Consider the following 13679-nt stretch of genomic DNA (forward strand, 5'->3'; position numbering starts at 1 on the left):
TCAACAGTATGTGCTCAGAAAAACAGGTTATGACTGGTAAGCATCAATTCATAGAAATCTTAAAAGAAACACAGTATACACAAAAAAAATATATATATTATCTATACAATTTTTTTTTCCTCAGAGCCTGAAACACAAGCTGAATAATCCGACTTAGATCCCGGACGAGCCCCCACAAAATGTAGCCCTCCCACCGGGTAGAATCTTATGGCTCACAAGTTAGAAATCTGTCTAGGGGAACTTGAATTTACCCACTACCCCGGTAAAGGCACATTCTCTTCAGTCACAGTACAACTATAACCCAGATTGTCAGATTTTCACTTAATAGTGTCAGATTTATGTTTCTTCTTTTCTGAAAATAATAATAAACCACTACTGTGTTTACCTTAATATAAAAAAAACCTATTAACAATCAATTCTTTCCACAGGAAATCACACAAAATTATGGCAGATCAATAAACATGTATTTATTATTCTCTGGAACTCTTTTTCTCTTTTGTTTCTCTTTGAATTACCAAATAATTCAATTCACAGAGTCACAACAATGAATCAATATAACCCCAAAAAGAATCAAATAAAAAAAAAAATGTCAATGAATGCACTACTTAAAATTTACCCAGCTGGGATTTTCAGTACACAGATGGCGCGCTAGTTGGAGCTCTTTGATGCAAAACCAGAGTACTCACGAATCAGGACAACAAGAATTCCAGTAGTAGAATAGTAACCTCGAATCCTTACTCCTCGCCGAGATGATAAACAGCATCCATGATGACACGTCCCACGACGACGCTTGAGTGGATCTCAATGAACTCCTCCCTCCTCGAAGTAGTTAGATGCAACCGCGAAAATCAACACAGATCTCCCGATTTCGACGATCTCTCAGTGTTAAAGAAAAATAAACACACACTTAACGTGCACTCTCAACTAGATAGACCACTGCAAAGCTTATTCCAAAAAACAAAAACAAATAAAACACGGGTATTTTCTTCCGGATTTCAAACGACTTACACAACTTATTATAATTTAAACTGCAACACTGCACTCAAGAAATTAAACTCGGGAATATTCTTCCGGGTGATTTCACAATCTAAAACTAATAAAACAAATCAACGTAAAGATAGAAAATAACACGGAATCTCTCACGTGTGAACCTCGTGCTAGATCTCTTCCTCACGCGAAACGGAAATGCAGTCTCTCACCGAACTCTCTCGAAATGTTCGTTTTTTCCGTGCTGCAAACTGATTTGTGACACTTTCACAGTTTAAACCAATCTCTCGCACAAACTTTCATCACCAAACGGCACTCAAAAATGTCCGTGAACCTTGATTTCTCTCAGCTATCAGCCGAACTGCAACTCATCCGCCCGAGAGAAAAAAAACTGCACTTCCTCTCTCATCCCCTGCGCACCGAACTTTTTCCCGAGGTCAAAGTACACAGTTCTCATTGACAGACTGACGCTCTTCAGAAAACACAATTAAATGCAACCATTTATGATTTGTTTTCATTCACACACACATATTTAAAAAAAAACTTTTATAAACATGTCTCATATGAACATGAGAGAGACAAAAAAACAAAAGTCCATATGAATTCAATTTCAGGCCCAAATACAAATAATTAAATTATCTTATCTATAAAGAAGATAAATGACAGGTATACATTTAGAAAACCCAAAACATTTTTTTCTAGGTCTCTACATGTATTTCCCTCTTTTCAGTTTCCCTTTCCCTGTCTTAAACTTTTTCCGAATCTCAGTTATATGTTTTTTTAACCTAAAACGTTTCTGTTTTGATAGCTCATCATTATTGCAACTTTTCCTTGCCCACATAACAGAAGAGATAAACTTATCCAGATCTGGGAAAAATTCACTCACTTCTATGCTTCTACCTTTTGTCTCATCCAGAAATGCATTAATTTGTGCCACAGTGTACAAATCTTCTGTATCTACTTTTGACATTTCTGACCCTTCAGACCAATGTCCATCATCTCTCATACTATCATCTGTATACTGAGATAACCCATCTGTATCATCCACCAAGCATTCATCAGCTGTTGTCTGAGATACACTCTCGTTTTCTTTTGCTTCCTCAACATCATCATTTATGACAAGCGCAGAACTGCATCCAGCCTGTTCGCTACTCTCCACATCCACACCAGCATCGCTTTCACTCACCTCATTGTGCCCGTAGACCTCCTCTAACGGCCTCTTGTTTGGTTTCTTAGGTAGGCCTACTTGTTTATCCTGTGCTGTTGCCGTTTTATCCTCGGTATCACGATGAGCTGATCCATTTTTAGTAACATTAACAGGCAGCTGCTGCTCAACGTCCGCTTTTTTATTAGGACAGGAGAAGCGTTTATGGCCTATATTTCCACACTCAAAGCACTTTAGATTATCTGTACTTGCATACAGCATATATGATCCATCTCCATGACTTACACGGAACGAGATTTCTAATGTGCGCTCTGTTGAAGTCAGGAACATTAACACTTGTCTCCTAAATGACAAAACGTGTTTGAGATCAGTGTTTTTACAGCCCAATGGGATGTTTCTGACAGGACTTGCGATTTTACCGTATCGGGTTAGTTCTTTAACAATCGCGTCATTTGAGACAAAAGGCGGTACATTGGAAATAGTGACTTTAGTTGCCGGAGCCGTTAAAGGAGTAACGGGCACAAACATTTCCTTAATCCATAATCCATTCTCAGTCACCTGGTTAACTAACTGCTCTGTTTTTAAAAACACGATAACAGCTTTGTTCATACGCGATGCTGAGAGAATATTATCGAAACCTATAATTCAAATTCAAATTCAAATTCAAATTTTATTTGTCACATACACAGTCATACACAGTACGATATGCAGTGAAATGCTTAAACGACTGCCAGTGACCAGAGAAAAATAAAAACTTATACATAAGAAAATAAATAAATATAAATAAAAGAAATACGTTAAGAAAATGAGACAAAATATCAATATAACAAATATAGAAATATAAAAATTTGTCAAAACAGAATTTAGAAGTATAGTAATTGAAATGGCTCTGGTGTGCAAATATGCATAAAAGTGACTTCTTAAGTGTCTTATTTAAAGTGATTTGTGCAGTGGTCCATAGATGAAATATAAATATGATAAATATGATAAATTGTACAGTGGTCCATAAGATGAAAATATGCAAATATAAAAATATGAAATTATATAAACATGAAAATATAAATGAATTTTTTAATGTTGCAAAAAATATGTTTTTAGTCCTGTGTTGTGTTGTGGTTGAGAGACCTTATCACCTGCGGGAAGAAGCTCCTCCTCAGTCTCTCTGTGTTGGCCTTCAGGGAGCGAAATAATTTCTCCCACCACCACGAGAACATCCTCCACGCTCACGCCAATCTCAGGTACACACCTGCATCCATTACGCAACGACTAACTTCAGCGGCCATACCGACACGCGACAAAAAGCCGCGAGCGGCTTCAAGCACTCAATAATCTTAAACAAAATATTAAGACAATTGAGGAGAAAAAAGAAATAAGAAAACACATTCAAAGTGCTCGATATTCGCGCTCACTCTAACCAACACACTCACTTGCCCACTACACTCGCACATGCGCAGAGAGAGAGAGAGAGAGAGAGAGAGGAGCAACCTGGTCTCACAGGATTCCGTGAAATGTCCACGTGCCCTTAACTCAAAATCCGTGGAGCCATCACGGAATCGGCCCAAATTCCGTGATGCGGCCACGGATATTACTCCAATGCAAGTCAATGACATTGACCTTCCGTGGTCCACACACGGATACCCGTTTCAATGACGGAGTACAGATCTCACTCAATCGACGTGCTTTCTCATTTGGAAACGCAACATTTGAAGTATTTGTGAACTTTTCCAACATCAAATGCCATAATGACGTTAACCTGACTGTTATTGAAGCTATTGCATTGTCCTGTCATCATAAAATTTCGGTTTGTTTCAGTTAGCCTAACCAAAGTCCCGTGATGGCACCACGGACCTCAACAACCTGACCTCACTCATGGACGTTGTAATGTTGCTGGCTTGTTTAGGAACTTATAAGCTTTAGGTCGACTGTGTTGCAATGGCATGTAATTAACTTGACATTTTGTCTCGTCCTGTCATCATAAAATCCAGTTTGATGGTGTTTTACACCTATTGCTCGCTTGGCTATAGTCAGATCTAAAATCTGTGATAGGAGCACGGAGTGAGTCTGTGGTGAGACCACGGATAACTCCAACGCGCAAGTCAATGACACACGGTCCACACACGGATACCCGTTTCAATGACAGAGAACAGATCTCACTCAATGGACGTGCTTTCTCATTTGGAAACACAACATTTTAAGTATTTATTTATTTTCCAACACCAAATACCATAAAGACTTTAACCTCTCTGTTATTGTAGCTATTGCATTGTCCAGCCATCATAAAAATTAAGTCTGATTCTGTTAGCCAAACTGAAGTCCCGTGATGGCACCACGGACCTCAACAACCTGACCTCACTCACTGGATGTTGTGATGTTGCTCACTTGTTTAGACACTTGAAAGCTTTATGTCGACTGTGTTGCAATTTTGTCTTGTCCTGTCATCATAAAATCCAGTTTGATGGCGTTTTACACCGGTTGCTCGCTTGGCTATATAGTCAGATCTAAAATCTGTGATAGGAGCACGGATTGAGTCTGTGGTGAGACCACGGATAACTCCAACGTTCGTGATATGGTCACGTAATTTAATCTATTGATTCGTGCCACGGACACGTTTATTTCGTCATTTTTTCGTCTTTCGTGATTACAGCTCGATTATTTCTGCCTGTCGGCTGCAGCAGAGAATCTGTTTAATCAACATTTATTCACGAGATCTTATCGTGGTTTATGTATTTTTTTTTAATGTTATTATTTCGGTCTTATTGCCAGGGAAGCTGGATTGTTTTGCTGTAAATTGATATTTTTTAAATGATATTTTATTAGTTTTAGATTTAATCGCGCTGAAGAAGTCTCGTTCCGAAAACATCGTGATATTTGGCATCAGTTCACGTGTGTCAGCTGTTGGTAAGTAGCCTATAGTAAATAAATACCTAAATACGCTGTCCTAGTAATAATGTGTGATATAATGTCTTTTCTGTTTGTCGATATTAATCTGCCAAATATATCTGCCATTTCCACGGAGACTTTGCGTTTCATTGCTTTCTAATTCAAAATATATGATTAAACACTGCCTGTCACGTGACGTGCTATAGGCTTAGATATTCATATCAGATTAAAAATAGTACAATTAGTTCCAAAGTTGTATTTGTAGTAGAAGCACAGTAAAAACAACACTTACCATGCTTTTACCACAGTAACATTAGTTTTACTGTGATAAGTGTAGTAAAAAGACAGTAATCACAAAACTTACCATGCTTTTACAACACTATTGGTAGTTTTAATGTGATACTTATTGTAAATGCACAGTAACCACAACATTTACCATGCTTTTACCACAGTAACCCTAGTTTTACTGTGATAGGGTGTGGTAAAAGGATAGTAACCACAAAACTTACCATGCTTTTACCTCTGTATTGATAGTTTTAAAGTGATATTTGTTGTAAATGCATATTAACCACAACACTTGCCATGCTTTTAACGCTTTATAATGTAACATCCAATATTTGTAAGGTAAATCAGTACTTTTTCCTTTAAATAATCCTATATATTATACATAATTATATTTTCTTTTCTCTTTTTTCAGCTGAAAAGACCTAAAGGGCCTTTCGGACTCAGTCAGCCCATTATTGTTTGAGGAGAAGTAAACGGAGGAGACGGAAAGCTGCAAAGGCAAATATTCACGATGGTATGTATGTGTTGGTTTTAACCCTAAATCAAACATTTTATCAAGCATTTGTTGTTTCTTAAAACTTTTCTCACAAAACCCATAGCCCAATCAGTACAAACATAGTCTGAAAGTCTTAATAATTCACAAGATTTAACAAGTTGTCAAATTCGTACGATACTCGTACATATTTGTATACTCGTACACAATCCTGCAGCTTTTACTCCTAGTGCTGTCATTGGCTACTGCCTCAATTCCTGTACATATTTATCGCGATATTTGTAAATCAGTTGCGCCACTTCTTGGAAAGTTGTCGGATATCACACACACTGTCAGAAAGTTTATATTAATTGCAAATTGGTCCCCGTCTGTTCATGTTCCAGTGATACATGATGTCTCTCCACACCTCATAACCTACCTCTGTTTGCAAGAGTGGAAAAGCTTATCTGACTTGTCACATGACATCAGATACCCGATTATTTTGTCATAATCAGAATGTTACACTGCTGATAACTGTCCCGTTTGCATGTAAATCATTTTCATATGATTATTGCTTGCTATTAAAGACATACTTTTATTCATAGAAATGCCCACATATCAGTGAACTTATAACATAAAAATGCTTTTAACATTTAATTATGCAACACTCTTTACAGAAAACATATCCCACAGTTATGGATAAACTCACAACGTCATCATCAAGTGCTGTGCTGGGCACATTGGGCAACAAGTGTCCTCCAACGTATTCGATCCGTGGCCAAGTTCTCCACATCTTCCCATGGGACACTGACATTCTTCAGGTCTTCATGAAACATCTGTCTCTGTGTCTTCCTTGGTCTTCCCTGTCTCCTGCATCCTCCTGGTGGTGTCCACTTCAACACTGTGTTTGGGTGTTGTTGTTTGGGCATGCGTAGGATGTGTCCAGCGAGGTGCACCCTTTGCTCTTTCTCAGTTTCTGAAAGTCCTCATGTGGAGTCCCACTCCTCCTCAGGATCTCTTTGATATATGCAGAACCAATATTGAATATAGTGATTTATCTTTTTCCATATTGTTAAAGCATTTTGTTTTCTCTTTTCAGCTTCATAAACTGTACTTGATTTCTGCCTAATGCCTTTATAAAAAAGGGTCAGTGCTCATCAGGTGTTTTGCTAAAGGACATATTTATTGCATAGTTACAATAAAAGTGACCAATAATCACAAGGATATAGAATGAAAGTTGAGAATGTAAAATGTTGTGCTTATGTTTTTGCCTATTTGTTCTTTAAAGCGACGAAACAAATGTATTTTCACATAACAAAGTTGAATCTCATCTTTTGGTTTGTAAATATATAACCTCATCATAGCAATTTTTTGAACGTTAATGTATGTGTCACTATAATAGATTGCCCCTGTATCTGGATATTTTAAATTAACTGATTTTTATACTGTTGTGCAGTAGTTTTGGCGCTACATTTGTCTTTAAACAGTTTGACATTAAATATTGGAATAAGCTTTCAAAATTGTGTCCATTCATTGTGCTTTTGTTACATTTATTTGAATATAATTGATATATCTTTGACTATACAGTACATACACTGTAAATGTTAGAAGCACTTTAGTAGGCCTACATGCAATTATCTTTAATTAAAATACTGCAAAACTACCCTGCTGTAGGCCTTTGCTTAGAAAAAAGTTTCTCTTTCAAATGTATTTATGCATCAGTCTAATCAAATAAGCAAATTTGTGTCATTGATCATGTGAACTCGTTTTTGGACGGTAACCACACAAAGAGTCTTTTGTTTTTAAATATGAGTTTTATAATTTAATTAGAAATAATACATGTTTAACAGCCTTAATTAAATATTTAAGGTATCTATCCCTGCAGCCGGAACCAGAAGAGATCTGTCATCATTTGCCATAAATGGGCATGTAAGTGTGACGCATTTATTCAGCTGGGTTTGTATTGGCTGTGACTTTATCGCAGAACTCGCTGTGATTGGACACTCGTTTAACCCATATAAAACGGCGCTTCATGTTACAAAGTATGTTTTGGTGTTATTATTACGTTAGTTATACATTAAGCTAACTATAAAGTGTCTCTATAATGTGAGAAATTACTCCTTTACCGAGATCCTAACCCTAACCCTATGCATGTCTGCACATTTCAATGAACTACAGAACAATGCTTCCTGTTCCACTGATAGAATGACAGAGATATGTGGGTAATGTAGTATAAAACGTTTAGTAATAAAACAATAAATGTTAAATAAATTATATATTTAATGGACAACTGGATATCTTCATTGCGCAAACCTTTATGACATATATGAGGGACAGGCTGAAATTTGATATTTTACTGTGAGCACTTTAAAAATAACCTTTATGCCAGCTTTCCATATATATCTGAAAACTGTGGCCAACATTATTTATTATACATAGCATAAGCAGTCGTCCTGCCGATTTTCTCTTTGATACACTAACCGGACTTCGAGTTACAGCCATTTGAAATGTGCATTTGTTTGCTCTTCTGGGGGCCATTGCTGGGCCATACAATCTACACAGATCTACACACACTATTACTATTACACAAGGGTAATGCACCATTCAGTAAAACAACAAAAAAACAGTGCCAACATTTCCTTTTCACCCCCTCTGATTGCTGCTTATATGCCTGACATCAGTGATATATGCTTTCATTCAAAAAGCAGTTGTAGATGTGCTAGAATGATCAACATGGATCATCTTCAATTAAGCGTTAAGTATTTATAGCAAGATAGCCCACTGTAGCCTCTTGTTATTCACATAGCTTCCTTTTATTTCACTGCAAACTGGCATACATGCAAGTATGTGCAACTTTTGTTGCATTGTTGTCCCAAATATCATTAACCAGATCTACATTTTTTTATGTCCCAAGAATCATGGTCATTAATTATATGTAGTAATTTATAAGTTATTAATTATATGTAGGCCTAGTTATTTTTTAATTAATTAAACTAAAGAAATAAGAAATTAAAATTTCTCAAATAAAAATGTCTATTTACTGTACCAAACACCACTTTCAATACACAATAGTCACCATACTTTATTAAACAACACTTTATTGGAGGACACAGAATAAAGTTAATAAAGTAGCATAAAGACAAATGAGATTCAAGATAAATAAAAATGTGTCTTCAAAAATACATTAACATCATAATAGTCCATTCACAGCTGCTGAAGCCATAAAATTAGTGCCAGAGAATCATATTCAGTCACCTACAGAAAACAGATTTGATATTGTGTTGGAAAATAATGATTCATTATCACAGCTAAACTGGTTTCTTGCTCTTCCCTGTACATGTCTCTATCGTGTTTGTGTTCTTCTTCCTCGTCTAAACAGTTTGTTCAGTTGAAGAACAGAAGATGTGATCACTGATGTGGTGTAGCTTTTTCTCAACCAGAGGAAGAAGTCTCAACATCCCATTGTCAGGCGTTCTCCAGTCCTGGTCTGAAAGTAAAACAGAAAACAGAAACCATTCAAATAAAGTTGTTTAATGGCCAGTCGGGTCAGCTTATGTTCTGCATTATTTAAAGCAGTGATGGTTTACTCTGGCCCTCAGCGTCCACTGTCCTGCAGATTTAGCTCCGACCTCAAACCCTCCTGCCTATTGTCTAGAAATAAACCTGACGACTTTGGTTAAAATTTTCAGATGTGCTCGATTAGGGTTGGAGGTTAACTCTTAACTAACCTCAAAAAGTAAAATGCAAAGGGCCAGAGTTGCCTGTTCCTTACATAAATTTGCAAAGCAGCAGTCAGTACATTATATAATATACACATTGAAGTATTTATTATATATATATATATATATACATATATATATATATATATATATATATATATATATATATATATATATATATATATATATATATAATAAATACTTCAATGTGTATATTATATAATGTACTGACTGCTGCTTTGGAGCACATAATATAAGCTAAGTACTGAACAAAAACAGTTTTACCCATATCAACAGCAACCTATTTTAAAAGATTTTTAAGAAAGGCATTGTCTCTTTTGAGCCTTTGCCAGTGATGCTTGATTTCTTTCCAGACAACATACTCTTCTGTCACTTGTTTCAAGAGCTTCACATGATCAAAAACCAAATGAAAACCTGTACAATGTAAAATTGTCAACATCAAATTATGTACTACATTTTACAGCATTGTTTCAATTCAAGACATACCAATGGACTCGCTCACTTTTCTGTCTTCTTTGGGCACCAGATGTTCCTTCCTCACCCGAAACAAAGGACTTATTCGATTAGCTTGCGTTGATATAAGGACTGGTCTTCCTTCTCTGCTGTAAAACAAGATAGTCTCGACTTACTCTATGTGCAATTACTATTGTTCCTGAAACATAAATTAAGACAGTATTAAATAAGTTAATTTACCATATGATTCAGGAGAGAACATTTGATGAGTAAATACTGATTGCAATATTCTAGAAACTTCACCTGGGAAGGGCTGATCACGGCAAGATTCGCTGCGACTCACTAGTAGCTCTTGTGAGGGTTGGCTCCTAAAAGAGCTGTTGAGTTTGATATTGTAGAGCTTTAAAAAAAAGAACTAAGCAATCCTGCAAAACAGAAAGGAAGGTAATTTTAATACATTACTTGCAAATAGTCAGTTTATAACTGTATGATATGTTTTCTGTAAAGAGTGTTGCATAATTAAATGTTAAAAGCATTTTTATTTTATAAGTTCACTGATATGTGGGCATTTCTATGAATAAAAGTATGTCTTTAATAGCAAGCAATAATTATATGAAAATGATTTACATGCAAACGGGACAGTTATCAGCAGTGTAACATTCTGATTATGACAAAATAATCGAGTATCTGATGTCATGTGACAAGTCAGATAAGCTTTTCCACTCTTGCAAACAGAGGTAGGTTATGAGGTGTGGAGAGACATCATGTATCACTGGAACATGAACAGACGGGGACCAATTTGCAATTAATATAAACTTTCTGACAGTGTGTGTGATATCCGACAACTTTCCAAGAAGTGGCGCAACTGATTTACAAATATCGCGATAAATATGTACAGGAATTGAGGCAGTAGCCAATGACAGCACTAGGAGTAAAAGCTGCAGGATTGTGTACGAGTATACAAATATGTACGAGTATCGTACGAATTTGACAACTTGTTAAATCTTGTGAATTATTAAGACTTTCAGACTATGTTTGTACTGATTGGGCTATGGGTTTTGTGAGAAAAGTTTTAAGAAACAACAAATGCTTGATAAAATGTTTGATTTAGGGTCAAAACCAACACATACATACCATCGTGAATATTTGCCTTTGCAGCTTTCCGTCTCCTCCGTTTACTTCTCCTCAAACAATAATGGGCTGACTGAGTCCGAAAGGCCCTTTAGGTCTTTTCAGCTGAAAAAAGAGAAAAGAAAATATAATTATGTATAATATATAGGATTATTTAAAGGAAAAAGTACTGATTTACCTTACAAATATTGGATGTTACATTATAAAGCGTTAAAAGCATGGCAAGTGTTGTGGTTAATATGCATTTACAACAAATATCACTTTAAAACTATCAATACAGAGGTAAAAGCATGGTAAGTTTTGTGGTTACTATCCTTTTACCACACCCTATCACAGTAAAACTAGGGTTACTGTGGTAAAAGCATGGTAAATGTTGTGGTTACTGTGCATTTACAATAAGTATCACATTAAAACTACCAATAGTGTGGTAAAAGCATGGTAAGTTTTGTGATTACTGTCTTTTTACTACACTTATCACAGTAAAACTAATGTTACTGTGGTAAAAGCATGGTAAGTGTTGTTTTTACTGTGCTTCTACTACAAATACAACTTTGGAACTAATTGTACTATTTTTAATCTGATATGAATATCTAAGCCTATAGCACGTCACGTGACAGGCAGTGTTTAATCATATATTTTGAATTAGAAAGCAATGAAACGCAAAATCTCCGTGGAAATGGCAGATATATTTGGCAGATTAATATCGACAAACAGAAAAGACATTATATCACACATTATTAGGACAGCGTATTTAGGTATTTATTTACTAGGCTACTTACCAACAGCTGACACACGTGAACTGATGCCAAATATCGCGATGTGTTCGGAACGAGACTTCTTCAGCGCGATTTCCTACTAATAAAATATCATTTAAAAAATATCAATTTACAGCAAAACAATCCAGCTTCCCTGGCAATAAGACCGAAATAATAACATTAAAAAAAATACATAAACCACGATAAGATCTCGTGAATAAATGTTGATTAAACAGATTCTCTGCTGCAGCCGACAGGCAGAAATAATCGAGCTGTAATCACGAAAGACGAAAAATGACGAAATAAACGTGTCCGTGGCACGAATCAATAGATTAAATTACGTGACCATATCACGAACGTTGGAGTTATCCGTGGTCTCACCACAGACTCAATCCGTGCTCCTATCACAGATTTTAGATCTGACTATATAGCCAAGCGAGCAACCGGTGTAAAACGCCATCAAACTGGATTTTATGATGACAGGACAAGACAAAATTGCAACACAGTCGACATAAAGCTTTCAAGTGTCTAAACAAGTGAGCAACATCACACCATCCAGTGAGTGAGGTCAGGTTGTTGAGGTCCGTGGTGCCATCACGGGACTTCAGTTTGGCTAACAGAATCAGACTTAATTTTTATGATGGCTGGACAATGCAATAGCTACAATAACAGAGAGGTTAAAGTCTTTATGGTATTTGGTGTTGGAAAATAAATAAATACTTAAAATGTTGTGTTTCCAAATGAGAAAGCACGTCCATTGAGTGAGATCTGTTCTCTGTCATTGAAACGGGTATCCGTGTGTGGACCACGGAAGATGAGTGTCATTGACTTGCGCGTTGGAGTTATCCGTGGTCTCACCACAGACTCACTCCGTGCTCCTATCACAGATTTTAGATCTGACTATAGCCAAGCGAGCAATAGGTGTAAAACACCATCAAACTGGATTTTATGATGACAGGACGAGACAAAATGTCAAGTTAATTACATGCCATTGCAACACAGTCGACCTAAAGCTTATAAGTTCCTAAACAAGCCAGCAACATTACAACGTCCATGAGTGAGGTCAGGTTGTTGAGGTCCGTGGTGCCATCACGGGACTTTGGTTAGGCTAACTGAAACAAACCGAAATTTTATGATGACAGGACAATGCAATAGCTTCAATAACAGTCAGGTTAACGTCATTATGGCATTTGATGTTGGAAAAGTTCACAAATACTTCAAATGTTGCGTTTCCAAATGAGAAAGCACGTCGATTGAGTGAGATCTGTACTCCGTCATTGAAACGGGTATCCGTGTGTGGACCACGGAAGGTCAATGTCATTGACTTGCATTGGAGTAATATCCGTGGCCGCATCACGGAATTTGGGCCGATTCCGTGATGGCTCCACGGATTTTGAGTTAAGGGCACGTGGACATTTCACAGAATCCTGTGAGACCAGGTTCCGTGGTCTCTCCTGAGAGGAGTCAGGAGAGAGAGAAGAGAGAGGAGACAGGAGAGAGAGAGAGAGAGAGAGAGAGAGGAGTCAGGAGAAAGAGAGAAGAGACAGGAGAGAGAGAGAAGAGACAGGAGAGAGAGAGAGAGAGAGAGGAGTCAGGAGAGAGAGAGAGAGGAGTCAGGAGAGAGAGAGAGTATGTATTTCTATTTGTATTTGTATTTTTTAATATGTGATATGTATTGTAATGTATTTTGTAATGAATTGAATTGAATTGAGAGGAGTCACGAGAGAAGAGACAGGAGAGAGAGAGAAGGAGAGAGAGAGAGAGGAGACAGGAGAGAGAGAGAGGAGACAGGAGAGAGAGAGAGAGAGAGA

The 13679-nt window shown here is 36.8% G+C and overlaps 1 long non-coding RNA gene across 4 annotated transcripts; it reads right to left on the reverse strand.

The window, feature by feature from the left end:
• Positions 1-8838: 8838 nt before the first annotated feature.
• LOC311284683 lies at positions 8839-10394 on the reverse strand. Of its 4 annotated transcripts, none has more exons than XR_014626258.1 (3): positions 10286-10394; positions 10016-10128; positions 8839-9276 (listed from the first exon to the last, which is right to left on the reverse strand). It is a non-coding gene; the product is annotated as an uncharacterized lncRNA (long non-coding RNA). The 4 variants fall into 4 exon arrangements; XR_014626259.1 differs by having other exon boundaries at positions 10016-10131; positions 10286-10388; XR_014626260.1 differs by having other exon boundaries at positions 10016-10181; positions 10286-10388.
• Positions 10395-13679: the final 3285 nt, after the last annotated feature.

This window comes from Rutilus rutilus (genome assembly GCF_951802725.1).
Source record: "Rutilus rutilus genome assembly, chromosome: 25".
In the NCBI taxonomy this organism is placed as follows: domain Eukaryota; kingdom Metazoa; phylum Chordata; class Actinopteri; order Cypriniformes; family Leuciscidae; genus Rutilus; species Rutilus rutilus.